General features: G+C 44.7%; 1 long non-coding RNA gene across 1 annotated transcript in view; it reads right to left on the minus strand.

The window, feature by feature from the left end:
• Positions 1 to 203: 203 nt before the first annotated feature.
• The window catches only part of LOC109323869, a 17696-nt gene continuing 4034 nt past the window's right edge, over positions 204 to 13865 (minus strand). The window contains exons 2-3 of the long non-coding RNA XR_002104776.1: positions 6289 to 6296; positions 204 to 215 (exon numbers count right to left, since the gene is read on the minus strand). This is a non-coding gene — a long non-coding RNA (uncharacterized LOC109323869). The remainder of the gene's footprint in view (positions 216 to 6288; positions 6297 to 13865) is intronic.

The following is a 13865-nucleotide window of genomic DNA, read 5'->3' on the forward strand; positions in this document are numbered from 1 at the left end:
AGAATAATTCTCTCAAAAATCTTACCCAGGATTGAGGTAAGACTAACTGTCCCATAGTTCCCTGGGTCCTCCCTCCTCCTTTTTTTGAAGATGGGCACCACACTGGCCCTCTTCCAGCCCTCTGGCGCCACACCAGAGCAGCACGAGTGCTCATAAAGCCATGCCAGGGGTCCCACAATGACCTCAGCTAATTCCCTCAGCACTCTGGGGTGGAGCTCATCCGGACCAGCTCATTTAAATACATCCAGTCCCTCCAGAATTTCCATGACTAGATGCTCCCTGACCCATGGCCTAGGTGTGCCTCCCCTGGGGCTTATCTGGTCCCTGCGCAGGAAAATGGAGACAAAGAAATCATTACGACCAAATTTCCTAGCACGTCTTGCAGGGGCCCCACATTACCTGGTACCTTCTTTTTGTCCCTTATGTATTTAAAAAAGGACTTCTTGTTGCCCTTGATCCAGGAAGCTAGTCCCAGTTCCATCTCTGCCATGGCCTTCCTGACTGCCCCCCGGCATCCCTGAGCAACCACAGTATAATCCTCCCTGGTGATGACCCCTCCCTTTCATTGGGTGTGCACCTCCCTTTTAGCTAGAAGACATTCCCAGATGCTTTTGGTGAGCCATGGGGGCTTTTGTGCCCTCCTGATCCCTTTGATCCATGTTGGGACTACCTCCCTTTCAGCTTGGAGGATCATCTCCTTAAGGAGCAGCCACTCTTCTTGGATAACTAGCTCCCCTCCCCTCCGGGACCTCAGGGCTTCCCCGACTATTCTCCTTAGTTCATTGAAGTCCACCCTTCTGAAATCTAGGGCTGCTGCCTTGCTGCAGCCCTTTACCACCTTGCGCTGGATGGTGAATTCCAGCAGGCAATGATCCCTGTCACCCAGGTGGTCGAACACCTGCAGCCCCCTCACCACATCGTCACCCATGGCCAGCACCAGGTCCAACGGGGCCTCTCCCCTGGTGGGGCTGTGCACCTCCTGGGTTAGATGGAGGTCCTGCATTTCGGCTAGGAACCTACGTGAGCGGTCAGACCTGGCTGACTGCTCTTCCCAGCAGATATCTGGAAAGTTCAAGTCACCCATGATGACCATGTCCTTTGACCTAACTACCTCCATGAGCTGACTTAAGAATTCATGGTCTAGCTCTTCCCCTTGGTTGGGAGGTCTGTAGTAGACCTCCACCCTTAAGTCTCTTTCCCCTCGACTGTCTTTTATTCAAACCCAGAGCACTTCCACGTGCCCCTTCTCTGACTCTGTGCTACCTGGTGAGGATGTGTATTCCTCTTTAATGTAGACCGCCACACCCCTGCCTTTCCTCCCTGTCCTGTCCCTCCTGTATAGCCTATAGCCCTTGCTATTCACCGCCTAGAGTCATGCATTGGGTCCCACCACATTTCACTGAGCCCCACTATGTCTGGGTTGGTGTCAGCTAGCAGGAGGGTAAGTTCCTTCTTCTTGTTTCCCATACTACGAGCATTTGTGTAGGTGCATTTGAGGCCTCCTGTGGATGTGTGCACTGGCCCTGTAATCACAGCATTGCCCTGGCCCCTGTTGCTTACCTGTGTATATGTTCTGCTTATCGGTCTAGGCTGGGCTGTACTTGTGAGTACTGCTTGGTTTAGCAGTCCAAGGCTTCCTCCTCCCTCATCTTCCCCTTCCCCCAATGAGCCTAGTTTAAAGCCCACCAGAGGCTGGCTTGCACTGCACTGGAAATGGATCCTGGGTTCCACCTCCAAAGTCACCAAACTCACAGGCTCTGGCTTCATCTCTCTTGAGCTTCAGGCCCTAGACTCTGGGACCTGGTTCTCTCAGGCTATAGGCTTCTCCAGCTTAGACTCTAACCATTCCAGTTGCCACTTGCCAATACCTTGATCCTGGCCCCTGGCAGGGCTCCAAATTAGCTATGTGCACCTTGGGCACCAATATGATTTCCTCCACCACTTGCTATTCACAACCCAACTTTTCCCCTTAAAGTAATGGGAGTCTCTGACTCCCTGTTACAGAGACACTGTGCAAAGTTGGTGGTCCCAAGCAAGTGCTTGCTTGGGAAATCCATGATAGTTAGACTTTACCATTTAAACATAACTGAAAGAAAAGGTAATGCAAAACCACACAGTCTAGAAGGGAATATTGGAAGGTGTTCTCGCTTAGGGTGATTCAGAGATTCAGTTCTGTTAAGTATCAAAAGTTTGAATATGTTTGTCTAAACCTCAAGCAAGAGAAATAAATATCATAAGCATAAGCCTTCTCATGAGATCACCAGTATTTCCAAATTAGAAATATTGCAAGTTCTTTTTTTCAAATAACTTATATATTTCTCATTCCATTTCAGGGGCTGGAACTGTAAGCAGATCCATGATACATGAGATAGATAGAACTGAACAAATAATTTAAGGTATCCATATTTATATCAAACAAGTGAGTTACTGGTAGCAAACTTTTCTCAGGTAGTTATATTATGTGACTTTGAAAGGTCAGAACGCTTTGTGACCCACTATTTTAAAAAACTTTTTCTAACTCCTGGACCTTAAAGCATGGTTATATTTTCTATATATGATTAAACTATCAAATTAAACTCAAGAGGCCCCAAAGTCTTCCATATATACTATTATTAATTATTACATAATTAAATACAGAACAATAACCTCTCCCTTGAATTTTTAAACCAACTGTCAGAATGTAATGACATATATGATTCTCCCTGATATTCTGTAGGTTTTTTAGAATAATGTTTATACAATTCATTTGATTTTCTATAGAACATTTGATAGAACTTTCCCATAATGTTCTCTATATAGGGTTAGTCTGACATGGAGAAGAAGCCTAAACCTAGCATGGCAATGCGTACCTTTAGGATCCTGACACCCCCAGGAATTTATAATCCATAAAATGTCTGAGAAGAATCAAGTTCCTAATAATAAGATTCATAAAGTCAGCATACTGAGTGGAAGCTGCCTATATAGGATATGCCAAAAAGTAGAGTGCAGTTTAAGCCAGCAGTCAATAGGCAGTTAATTATGGGCTGGAGAACTTTGCCCTCCACTTGCCATTCTCAGAATATTATATTTAATTCAGGTACAAAATAAAGCCAGAAGAATTAACTATTTTTCCCCCAGAGGCTACTGGTTAGAGAACTCACCTGGACTGTTGGAGATATAAGTAAAGTCCATCCTAATTAGGAAGCCATCAAGAAAACTGATTTAGATATCGATATCTCACAATCTCTTCTGTTAAAGGTTTTCTCATTTTTATATCAATAATTAAGCACTGATTATAGAAGTAACCTGAGCCTGATGTTTCTACATCCCTGGTGATCATCCTAAGCAACAGGATATTAAGTCACATTCTGTCTCCTTCTGTCCCAGACAATATTTAATTCTGTAGGCAGGTGGAGTGATTTCATTTGGACAGATTGAACTAAATTCACATTAAGCTACCCTATGATTCTTTGTATACTTACATAGAGTTTTAAACCCTGCTATATATCAGGGCCTTGTTATACATTAACTTTAGGCAGTTCCTGACCTCTTAACCCCTGGATTGTCCACACATTAACACCTGAAACTATTTTTAAGCCACTTCAGGTGGCATAAACACCCCCTTATTCTGTGTGGGCAAGTTTTGCATCACCTAAAATCTACTGTCCAGGGGACAGTTCTGGCACCAAGGCAACTCTCCCTTTCACAACCCTGGGTGTGACCTTCCCACGTTCAGGAGTACAACACTGTGCAAACACCCTGCAGAACGCATGCCAACTAGTCTTCTAGCAAGAAATAAACTTTTCCTGAACCTCCAACTCAGGCATTTTCTGCAGCATGAGCCACAGTCCCATGAATCCCATCAGACAGTCATCTAACTTGAGCTGTGATAAGGTGTTGGAACTCATCGTGATATGGAGAGAAGAGAGCACCATTAGTACTACTACAAAGGGGATCAAAGGCAACAGGAAAAATCAGACTATCTATGAAAGGACTGTGGCACAGGGGCATCAGCCACAGGGTGTCCAAGGCAGCCAGGACCCTTATCCTTTTCTGTGCATAATGAGATCCTGGAATGGTACCACACTGTTGCTCTGCATCACAATTGGCATTGCACAACCTCAGAGCCAGTGTGACAAGCAAGAGGAGGATAGCAATGAGGCAGCCTCCTCCAGCAGCTGTCTATTGCCCCACATAAGTGTTCTGAGGACTTGCTGTCCTCTGTGACTCTGTTTCTGAGCCCCATTGCTGAACCTGCTGAACCTGGAACTCAAGAGACCCAGGAGGCAGACCTGGAACAGGATGGGGGCAGATCAGATGGGATGAACATCAGGAACTAAGGAGGAAACCTTATAGGTAAATCAGGGTTTGGGTGTGGGGAAGGGTGGCAGGTGTTTGGCCGGTGTTGTACATGGGCTTTGGGTGAGATAACGTTCTTGGCTTGGGGTGTCTCCAAGTCCTAGTTTTGGGATCAGCACCTTTGCACACTTTAATAGGATAGATAGGTGCCTGCCTGTGTTGCAGGCAGTGCTGTATGCTCCCACCCCAACAACTGACCAGGAGGGAAGGGCATTGTGTTGTTCACAATGCTTGAGTGGTGTCAATCAGTGGCACACCCATGTATTGGCCTTGGAAATTGTATATGAGTAAATGACTAGCCAGCCAGGCCTATTCCAAGGTTAATGATTCAATTCAAGGACCAACAACATCCCTGCCCACCATCCCCTGGTCACAATCCCACATGACCTGAGCCCCCAAAAGAACAAACCCTCTGGGCTCCCTTGCCCCACTGTGGCACTCTACTCCCCCCTTCCCACCACATACACACACTCCCCAGCCCTGACTCCCATGCCAGCAACGTAGCTGACCATGCCACCAGGAGCAGCCATGGGATAATTTTCAATAACGGTTTGTAACTACTGTTCTTCTAAAATGTACTGGTGGATCAGTGCATAATGATTGCCAGAGTGGATCCAAGTCTGAAAACTCTATGGAGCTGGCCAGAGAGATCCACTCCCCAAGGCTCTCCTCCATTCCCCAAGGCTTCTGGGAAAGCATGGCGGGGGGGGGGAGACAGTGAGCAGTTGCTGGGATGGGCCAAGAGCTGGTGGGGAAATGTACCCACACTGGCTGCTCCAGCTGTGAGTGTTTGAAAGGGGGAAAGCCATGACCTCAGCATCTCCTCTGTTCCTTTTCCAGGACTAGATGAGGACAGTGGTTAGTGAGCACTCGGGATGGCGCCAAGTTTGGGAGGTTAAATATGCCCCCACCAGCCACTCTGGCCACAGACATTTGGTGAGGAGCAAAAGCTGTAGCTGCAGTCCCCACCAGTCCACTTAGTGGCCTGGGGTAGGTGGAAAAGCCCAATCCAGCCCCCTACCCTGTCATAGTGAACAGCTCCTTTCCACAACCCCAGAACACCCTAGGCACCCTAGGAACAATGGCTTGCAGAAGTAGCATAGGATAGCCTGCAGGGTCACCACTTGCAAAGTGAAAGAGGTGTGCTCTTTCCTGCCAGGAGAATCTTGCCAGGGAGATAGCATGCAGGGTGCTAACAACCAGAGACTGGGACAGGAGAGAAAAGTTACAAGCCAGTGCTATGGCCAGCTATAGAGAAGGTGGATTCTGCTGCAAAGGACTACTTCTGCAACCAGGTACAAAGCCAGACTATCCACCACCCCATGCCCCAAGATAGGCAGTGTCCCCAGCCTCCAGATGTCCTGAGCTACCATGTATATTGGCAACCTGCCCCACATTTGAATGAAATGAGCTCATTGTATACTTATTGCCTACCTGTTTCAACATCATTCTTCCCACATGCACTCTCTAACTTGAGACATCAAATGTGCCTAAATTTCCTTACACATGCCCATGGCAATTTTCCCTACATTTTCCATCTCCAGCCTGAATGTAGGGTGGGAAGATAGTTGCCATGAGTTCTAAGTGCATTTCCTCATACACATTCATGCCTAAACTTTCCTATTCCAGCCTGCATGTTTAGCTCCCCTACAGACTCTCCCCTCTCCTCCCTGCATCTGCTCAAGATCTATGAAAGCTTTGCTGCCAGGCTGGCTTTCTTCCCAGGACATACATCCCCCCACACACTCACCCCCTCCACAATGTAGTGATAACTAGGCCAAGAGGAGTTACTCTGAGCAATTTATGAGCAATTTCCAAGTCTCTCACAATGTATCTGGACAGACAGTAGCCTCCAATGGGGATATGGGTCTTGTCAATGACCCCCATAAAGTGTGGGAGCCCCAACTGCCCAAAACTAGCAATCACGTCCCATGGATCCTAAGCTGGAACACCTGAGACTCCAGCTTTTGCATAATTGCCTTGCATACTTCATGCACAGTGAGTGGGGCCAACAGGATGCCCACAGCAACATTGCTGTTCTTGACATAGAATTTCCATAGGGCCAGCATCAGATGGCACTGGTGCTTCTTTTGTGTGAGAAGTTTAGACAGGGTAACGATTGCTGCAGCTCCACTGAATGCCATCTCAAAGATGCAAAGCTAGCTGAAATAGTCATTTTGGTCAGGGAGATTAAGATCAGACCAGACCTGTGCCTTTGCTTGGCCAAGGATTTTGAATTGTTTTGAATTGTCAGCTATTGGCAGTTGACCAATCAGTGCACTATAGCTGTCCCCCACAGCTCCATCCAGCCAAACCAGACAAAAAATAGCCCCCACAAGTAGCCAGGTTTCCCTTTGTGAGGCTTGAACCCAGCATGCCAAGCAAGAGACAGCACAGAAAAACAAGACTTGAAGATAGAGATCTAGGTAGCTAGCAGCAAGGACATTTCAAGTAGCATTGTGATTGAAGCTTCTGAGACTTTTGCCTGGCTCTGGGGACAGGGGTGCATGGAATACAGTTCCCAGGAAGTGGGAGCAGAGTTAAAGCTGGCACTATGCTGTCATGGGCAGGGGCTTCTCTCCCAACAGCCCCAATATGCCACTCCCAGCCAGGCAAAAAAATACCCTACATGAAGAGCCTGGTGGAAGAGCCATATTACCCTGCATGAGCCTCATACCCAGCATGGCAGGTGAAAGACAGCACAACAAAGCAAGGTTTGAAGAAATTTTTTGATGTTTATTGCAGAAGGCCCTATCATGCCGTACTATACATTAAATTCCATTAAAAGCCAAAGCACCATTTTCTAGTTGTGTTTTTTTCATTATAGTAAAGGGCAAAAGTGGCATTTATATTTTTCTTGTACTGCCTTCCTTTCCTTTTCCCTTAACTTTGACCTTCATGTAAAAAGAGATCAACCTTAGAATTCATTGCGGTGTTGGGCTGAAGATGCAGAGAACTGAAAGCATTTGAAATGTCTAAGCCCTCTGCCTAGCCCTAGGTATGGGGTAAAGAGAATGCAGCCCCCCGTGCCCCCACCCCCCAGGGAGTTGAGGACAGCCCTGGACAGCCCCAGAGAAACCCCAGTCCTGGCCACACTCTGGCAAATCCTGTGCACTGATCCACCAGAAAATGATGTACATTTCAGAAGAATGGTGCTTAATAGCAGTCAATTGAAACTCTTCCCCCATGGAGGCTGGCTAGACAGGTCACAGGGCATGGAGTGATCCTGGAGTGAGGTTGGAGGAACAGGACATAGGTCCATATTGGGCTTTCCCACTCAACAGCTGAACACCCAGGCTTCTGAGTGGCATGATGGGGACTGGATCCATGTCTCCTCACCCCGCCCAGCCTCTTGTTGCCAGAGTGGACAGTGGGGTCACATTCACTGCTAGCCCCTAGCCTATTCCAGTAATTACTCAGTACCCAGCCCCTACCAGTCTGTCCCATGTCCCAGGGAGTGGAGGAGAGCCCTGGCTGGCAGCAGCCAGAAACCTTTGTAAATTGAAGAAGAACCCCAGTTACCAGTGGGGGTTCATTGAAATTTCTCCACAGCCGCTCCTGGCAACATGTAGGCTGATCACTCAGCTAGGTCACAGGACATATCCATTTTCAGCTAGATCACAGGACATGTCCAAAAATTTAATTTTCACTGCTATAGGGTATATCTTCACTGCATGAGGTCCAGGAGTGGGGGCTATAGTGGGTGGGGAAGTAGAGAACACGGCAAGAGGCCAGATAGGGTCCCCATGAGCTGTGGCTTCCTTCCTACGATAGGGGCAGTAGTTCCTCCAAAAGTGCTTTCCCTCATTCCTCCAACATCCCAGATACCCCAGGAAGCACAACCAGTACATCCCATACCCCAATCCCAAATATCAATTTATTAAAACTGAGACCTTCATTAATTTACTTCATCTTTATTTTTAAATTATTTTATTTGTTTTTGTTTTATCCTTCAGTATTTGACATCCTTCATTTCACCACTTTTCCCCCACTCTCATTTCCATTCCACCTCCCATTTCATTACCTGCCATCATCCCATTAACTCTCTGTCTGCCAGCTTCATGTTCCTGCCTCTCTACCTCAACCCATCTCTCACATACCCTCACCTAGAACAGGGATAGGAGCCTGTCCTGGCTCATCAACCCCCTAGTGGCAACACACAGTCGTATTTATTAAAACTAGTACTGCCCCTCCTCAGCAGGCCTCTAATGCCAAGTCACAGCTGTGCAGGTGGGGGACAGTCAGAGAAGGTTTTTAGTCTTAAGGTGTGACTGCTCCAAACTTCAGCTAGCACATTTGAGCAGCTTCAAGTGCAATGTGTGACAAGGACCTCAAATAGAGGAGAGAAATGAACCTGTCATCTGAGGTGAAAACCTTGAACCAGTAGCCTTATTGCAGGAAAGAAGACAGACTCCTCATTGAGCTTGCCTGGAGTTAGGCATGTTATAACCGTATCAACTGTAATCATATTAACTGCCTCATGCTCTATTGGAAATGTCCAGTTTGCAAATTTTGCTGGTGATTTAGTTCAAGCAGCTCAGCATTTTCTACCATTAGGCAATTATGAATTTAATAGATTTCATAGACATTAGGGCTGGAAAGGACCTCACAATATCATCGTTTCCAGCCCCCTGCCCAAGGGGCAAGAAGTCTGCTGGGGTCAAATGATCACAGCAAGAATTTGCCTATTGACAGAAAAGTATGCTTTGGGAGGATTTTACTGGAGGAAGCTTAGTCATCTACAGTCCTTTCAGCAGTTGGGGCACACTTTTTTCTGGTTTAAAATTGGTGACACTCTTACACCCAAAAAGGTGTGTGTGTAAAGGAGCAGCCACCCATATGTATTTATATGGGAGGCTGCTCGTGTAGGATCTCAGAACTATTCCTGTGGCCCTTCCTGCCAGCCCTGGGAGCCAGGAAAGAGTGGAGGGGATGAGCTGGGTTGCAAAGCTCACCTCTGCCTGCGTGTCTGCCCACTCATAGCAGAGCACCTTGCTGAGAATGTTGGAGGAGTCAACACAAGGGCTGTTTGGTGGCAGAGAAAGCAGTGGCAGTCTTCAGAGCAGCAGCTGCAGGTGCCACTGGAGTAGCTGAGGCGGGTGCAAAGTTCTAGATGGGGGAGGAGAGCAATTAGCTCCTCACAAGGGGGCCATGTGTCACAGTACCCCTAATGAATCTCACCTTTTGGAACTCAATGATATAGATGTTACAGAATTCATCCTTATAAGAAGGAATGATTAGATCAGCAGGTTTGGTCTCAACTTTTTTTGGTCTTGAGGCACCCCTCACTGGACTCAAAGCATCTCACCATAAGTTTTGTGAATTGAGTGGCACCCAATTAAAAAACAACAATAATAATAATATTAATCTATATCTATATATTACAGTGCTTACTCCTTTGTAGAGGGACCAGGAAGCAGGGATAAAAATTATCTAGGCAGGGACAAGCTTTAGTCTGCACTTATCTGCTTAGCTAATTTGTTTATCTCCTCATACCTCATGCTCTGGCACCCTGGTTAAAACACTGGGCTAGATCACACACTGGCCTATGTGGCTGTCCAGGCTTCTTGATATACAAGATCTTTTTCATTTAATTTTTTTAAATTGGTATGCGTTATTTCTTGTGTCAAGATCTATCATTTGAAATGGCAAACAATGCAGATTGTAATGAAGGGAGGGATGAGAATGTACAGAAAAAATGGGGAAGTGGGATCAGGGATGGTCAGCGGGATACTGGAGGAAGAGAAGGAAGCCTAGCAGAAACTGGGAGGGAGGAGGTTGTTCATTCTAGGACTGAGCAACCATGTCAATTACCTGAGTTAGTTCAAGTGGGAGGGCAGGAGAGGGAAGCTAGGCCTTAGCCTCTGCAGAGGCCCTTCCCTCTTCCCCCTTCCCTGGCACCCCCTGAGTCTAACTTTTATTTTAAGAGAAGGAGACATACAGTGAAGAGTGAAGAAACTGAATTTGGACAACAGAGAGGCTCTGGAAGTGGAAGAGGGGCTATAATTCAAGAGGCATTCATCCCTTGTGTTAGAGCAGGACAGATGAAAGTCTGAATTTCTGTTAAAAACCGTAAGACAAGATACTGATGATATATGTTGACTGTTGAAGAGGTGCTAAGGGAGCTCTGGAGGTTCTTTAGATATCATTTTCAAGCCTTCCTGTTGTTACCACTCTAGATGGAAGGGGCAAAGGGAAAACCTGCTGCATCTGACACCTTCAGTAGCTCTTACTGGGACTAGTAAGAAACACTGAAAGTTGTTCCTGCCATTAGTGCAGGTACTTACTTCTTACCTGCTCTTACCTTTGACTAGAGCTTGTGAAACTGACAAGAAATATCCAGCAATTATTAGTTGGCCCAATACAGATGTCATTAAAAATTGCTTTTTGCATATTTGCTGGACCATCATAGTTACAACATTCCAGCCTTGCTCAAAATATTCAGGTTGTTTAAAAAGGGGATTCATGCTCAAACCCCTGACTGTCTCCAAATAAGAGCTACAGGTTCTCAACATTTTGGTAAACGATTCCCCTTATGGACATATTTATTTGTCTTGCAGACTACTGAGAACTTCCTGCTAATATGAGTTGAAGGTGTTAGTCCCTTAGCGAAAAAAACTGCTCCTCTTAGAATCCAACTCTTAGTTTTTAATCTTAAAATAAAGCTCAACATAATAAGAAGCACACTGATTTAAAATGCTGCTGTCAAAGGAGGTAGCAGCTTAAAAATACTAACCCATAGCTAAATCTTATATCACAGAGTTACCATAGTCATAGTGTTCAAAGATGCAGGATCAAGTGGAAGATTATAGCTTTTGACAACCTCATACTCCCTTAGCATCAATTTCAGAACTAAAACAGAGAGGTGGAGCAAACAGACACTAATAAGTAAAAATAGAAAACCATGACAAGCATGAAAGGACTGCAGAGACGTTATAGTGCTGGGAGCTCTATGTATTAGCCCAATCCACTTTGGGTACATCTACGTAAGACACCACATATACAATAGATTAAATCACTGTGCATTAGTGTGGCAGGTGAAAACCATGTTAATGTGTTAATGTGCAATAGAATTAGTCTACTACGCATTAGCATCACTTAAAATGTAGGCACTGGTACTACTGCACAGTAGCATTGGTTACTGCACATTTAGTTAGTACCTGTTCCTACAGGTACTAAACTATATGCACAGGAATCACTGTACAATAATGCACATGTAGATGTGCCCCTTATGCACCAAAATAGGATATCTAATAAGGACCCACTGCAGTATTATAGCTTGTACCACCTCAATCCACACCAATGTCAGTCTCAAACATAGAGATAGCTGCAAAGACAAGTCATAATGGATGTTCATATCTTCCTGGGCACCATCTATGAAAACCATGGAAATACCTTCTTGAGGTTAATGGGAATGTACAGATCACATTTACAAATGCATTTCTTACTCACCTGGAATTAAAATATTTAAAAGAAAAGTCAGTTTGCTCATTTGTTTTTTTCAAGAAGAGACTTCATAATTTACACTACCTCATCTTCATTTCTAAATGAGGAAAGAGCAGCCAGATTTTTAAGGATTTTATTCCTTAAAGATGAAGACAGGGGTTTTCAAAGGCCTCAGTGCCATCATACTTCAAAATCCCACGAGGCACCTACAGTGGTTACTGAATACCTTTAAAAAATCTGTTCTTAGTTCTATTCTAAATGGAGTAATTGCTTTCATTCTTGTGTGTCTTATCACAGACAGGAATTGGCAACTTAACTTTTTATACCAAAAAGATTTGGAAAGAATTCACTTCTTTCTAATTAAAACAATGTTAGCATAGTTCTTTTGGAAAAAAACTGTAACACAGTCACTCTTGTGCAGCTTTATCTGAAATAACTCCGTGTATAACAATATCTTCTTCAATAGCTGCCCTAAGGTCTTTTTCTGTTCAAATAGTTATAATCAGTCTTGGAAGATAGACATCCCTAGACATATAATTGCACTTGATGATTGACTAAATGTAACTTTTGAAACTGCTTAACATTATGGATTAACTTCTAAATTACTTAGCAGCTACCATTCACATTATTTAACAGTATTTGGTTTAACTTTAGGAACAGCAAAACTCCCTTTTTGTGAAGGAATAATTGATCTTAATACATAGGGATTTTAATTTTACAAACTCATTCATTAACAGTTGGCTGATTCTTACAATAGGAAATTTCTCTAAGTTAGATCTCAAGCACTTGCACTTCTTAATCTTTAGGTATGTGAACAGATTTATTGACTTGATTCAGACAAATGCATTTATGAACAAAGGTGGGGGGGGGTTATTTCATTTTAATTATCCAGTATTTAGTGAACGTCACTTCAGGATCTTTCTGGCACATACTGCTGAAACACTGACCCACTGAAACATCATCATACATTGTGGCCAAGGAATAAAGGCAATGGCATCATTTGAAGTGAAACACTGGTTTGCAGATTCTTACCACAGACTAACCAATTGGTTTGAATGGCAATTCATGCCAAAAAAGAAAACAAGAGATGACTGATAAATATAACATGTAAAAGGTCTCTTAGAATGAGTGCTCAGGACTGTCAGCACATTAAAATAATTGATTACTAATTTTTCCCCTAAAAATATAGAATCATAGAAAAGAATAGCTGGAAGGTGTTGGCAGGGGATTTATGGCCCAGATACCTTGTTCCAGGCTGATCCAAATCTTCAGACTGATCATGACTTCTCCATTCTATAATACATAAATGTTATTGATACATAGTGATAGCAGATAAAAATAATGCAAGCAAGGAAAACAAAATAACCTCCCCAATTCTATATCTATCAGTCCTAGGACTGTCACAGAGGGAAGGTATGTCAGATGTCTGCAGCCTGGCAGTCGAGGACTGAAGCCCACCTCCCCGCCCACCCCCCCTGCAATGGGATGGGTAAGTTGGCCTAGTGATGCACCCTATGTCAATGCTGGCCTCACGTTCTCCTCTTGGAGGCCTTTGCTGCTCTGAAATCCCTCTCTTTTGTATCCTCTGTCCCTTCTAATGAGTCTTCATTCCCAGGCAACATTGTTTTCCCTGTGATTGTCATACTGTCCATGTTCTATCTTGCCAGTATATTCTTTTGTTACAACAAACCCATCACATGCACACATTTTAATTTGGTTATTTACTGGGCCTCTTAATTTGGTCTGTTTACCAAAACTGGAAAGCCCAAGGGTTCTGCAGTTGGGCACTGTGGCCTAATGTCATCTTACCTTATGTTATGGAACAGTGTGGTATATGTCTTCAATTTCTCAGCCCAGATGCCTGGGCATTTCATAGTTTCATAGATTCAATACTGACAAGTGCAGGGTACTGTACCTAGGGAGAGAGAACCAGCAGCATACCTACAGGCTCGGAAACTCCTCTCTCATCAGCACTCCAAGATGAACATGGACTGCCACTGTGGGGATGCAGTCAGGAAGGTTAACCACACCTTGTCATGCATCCACAGATGCATCATGAGCAGGTTCAAGGAGGTGATCCT

This window comes from Crocodylus porosus, unplaced genomic scaffold (assembly GCF_001723895.1).
Source record: "Crocodylus porosus isolate Cpor-Errol unplaced genomic scaffold, CroPor_comp1, whole genome shotgun sequence".
Classification (NCBI taxonomy): Eukaryota; Metazoa; Chordata; order Crocodylia; family Crocodylidae; genus Crocodylus; species Crocodylus porosus.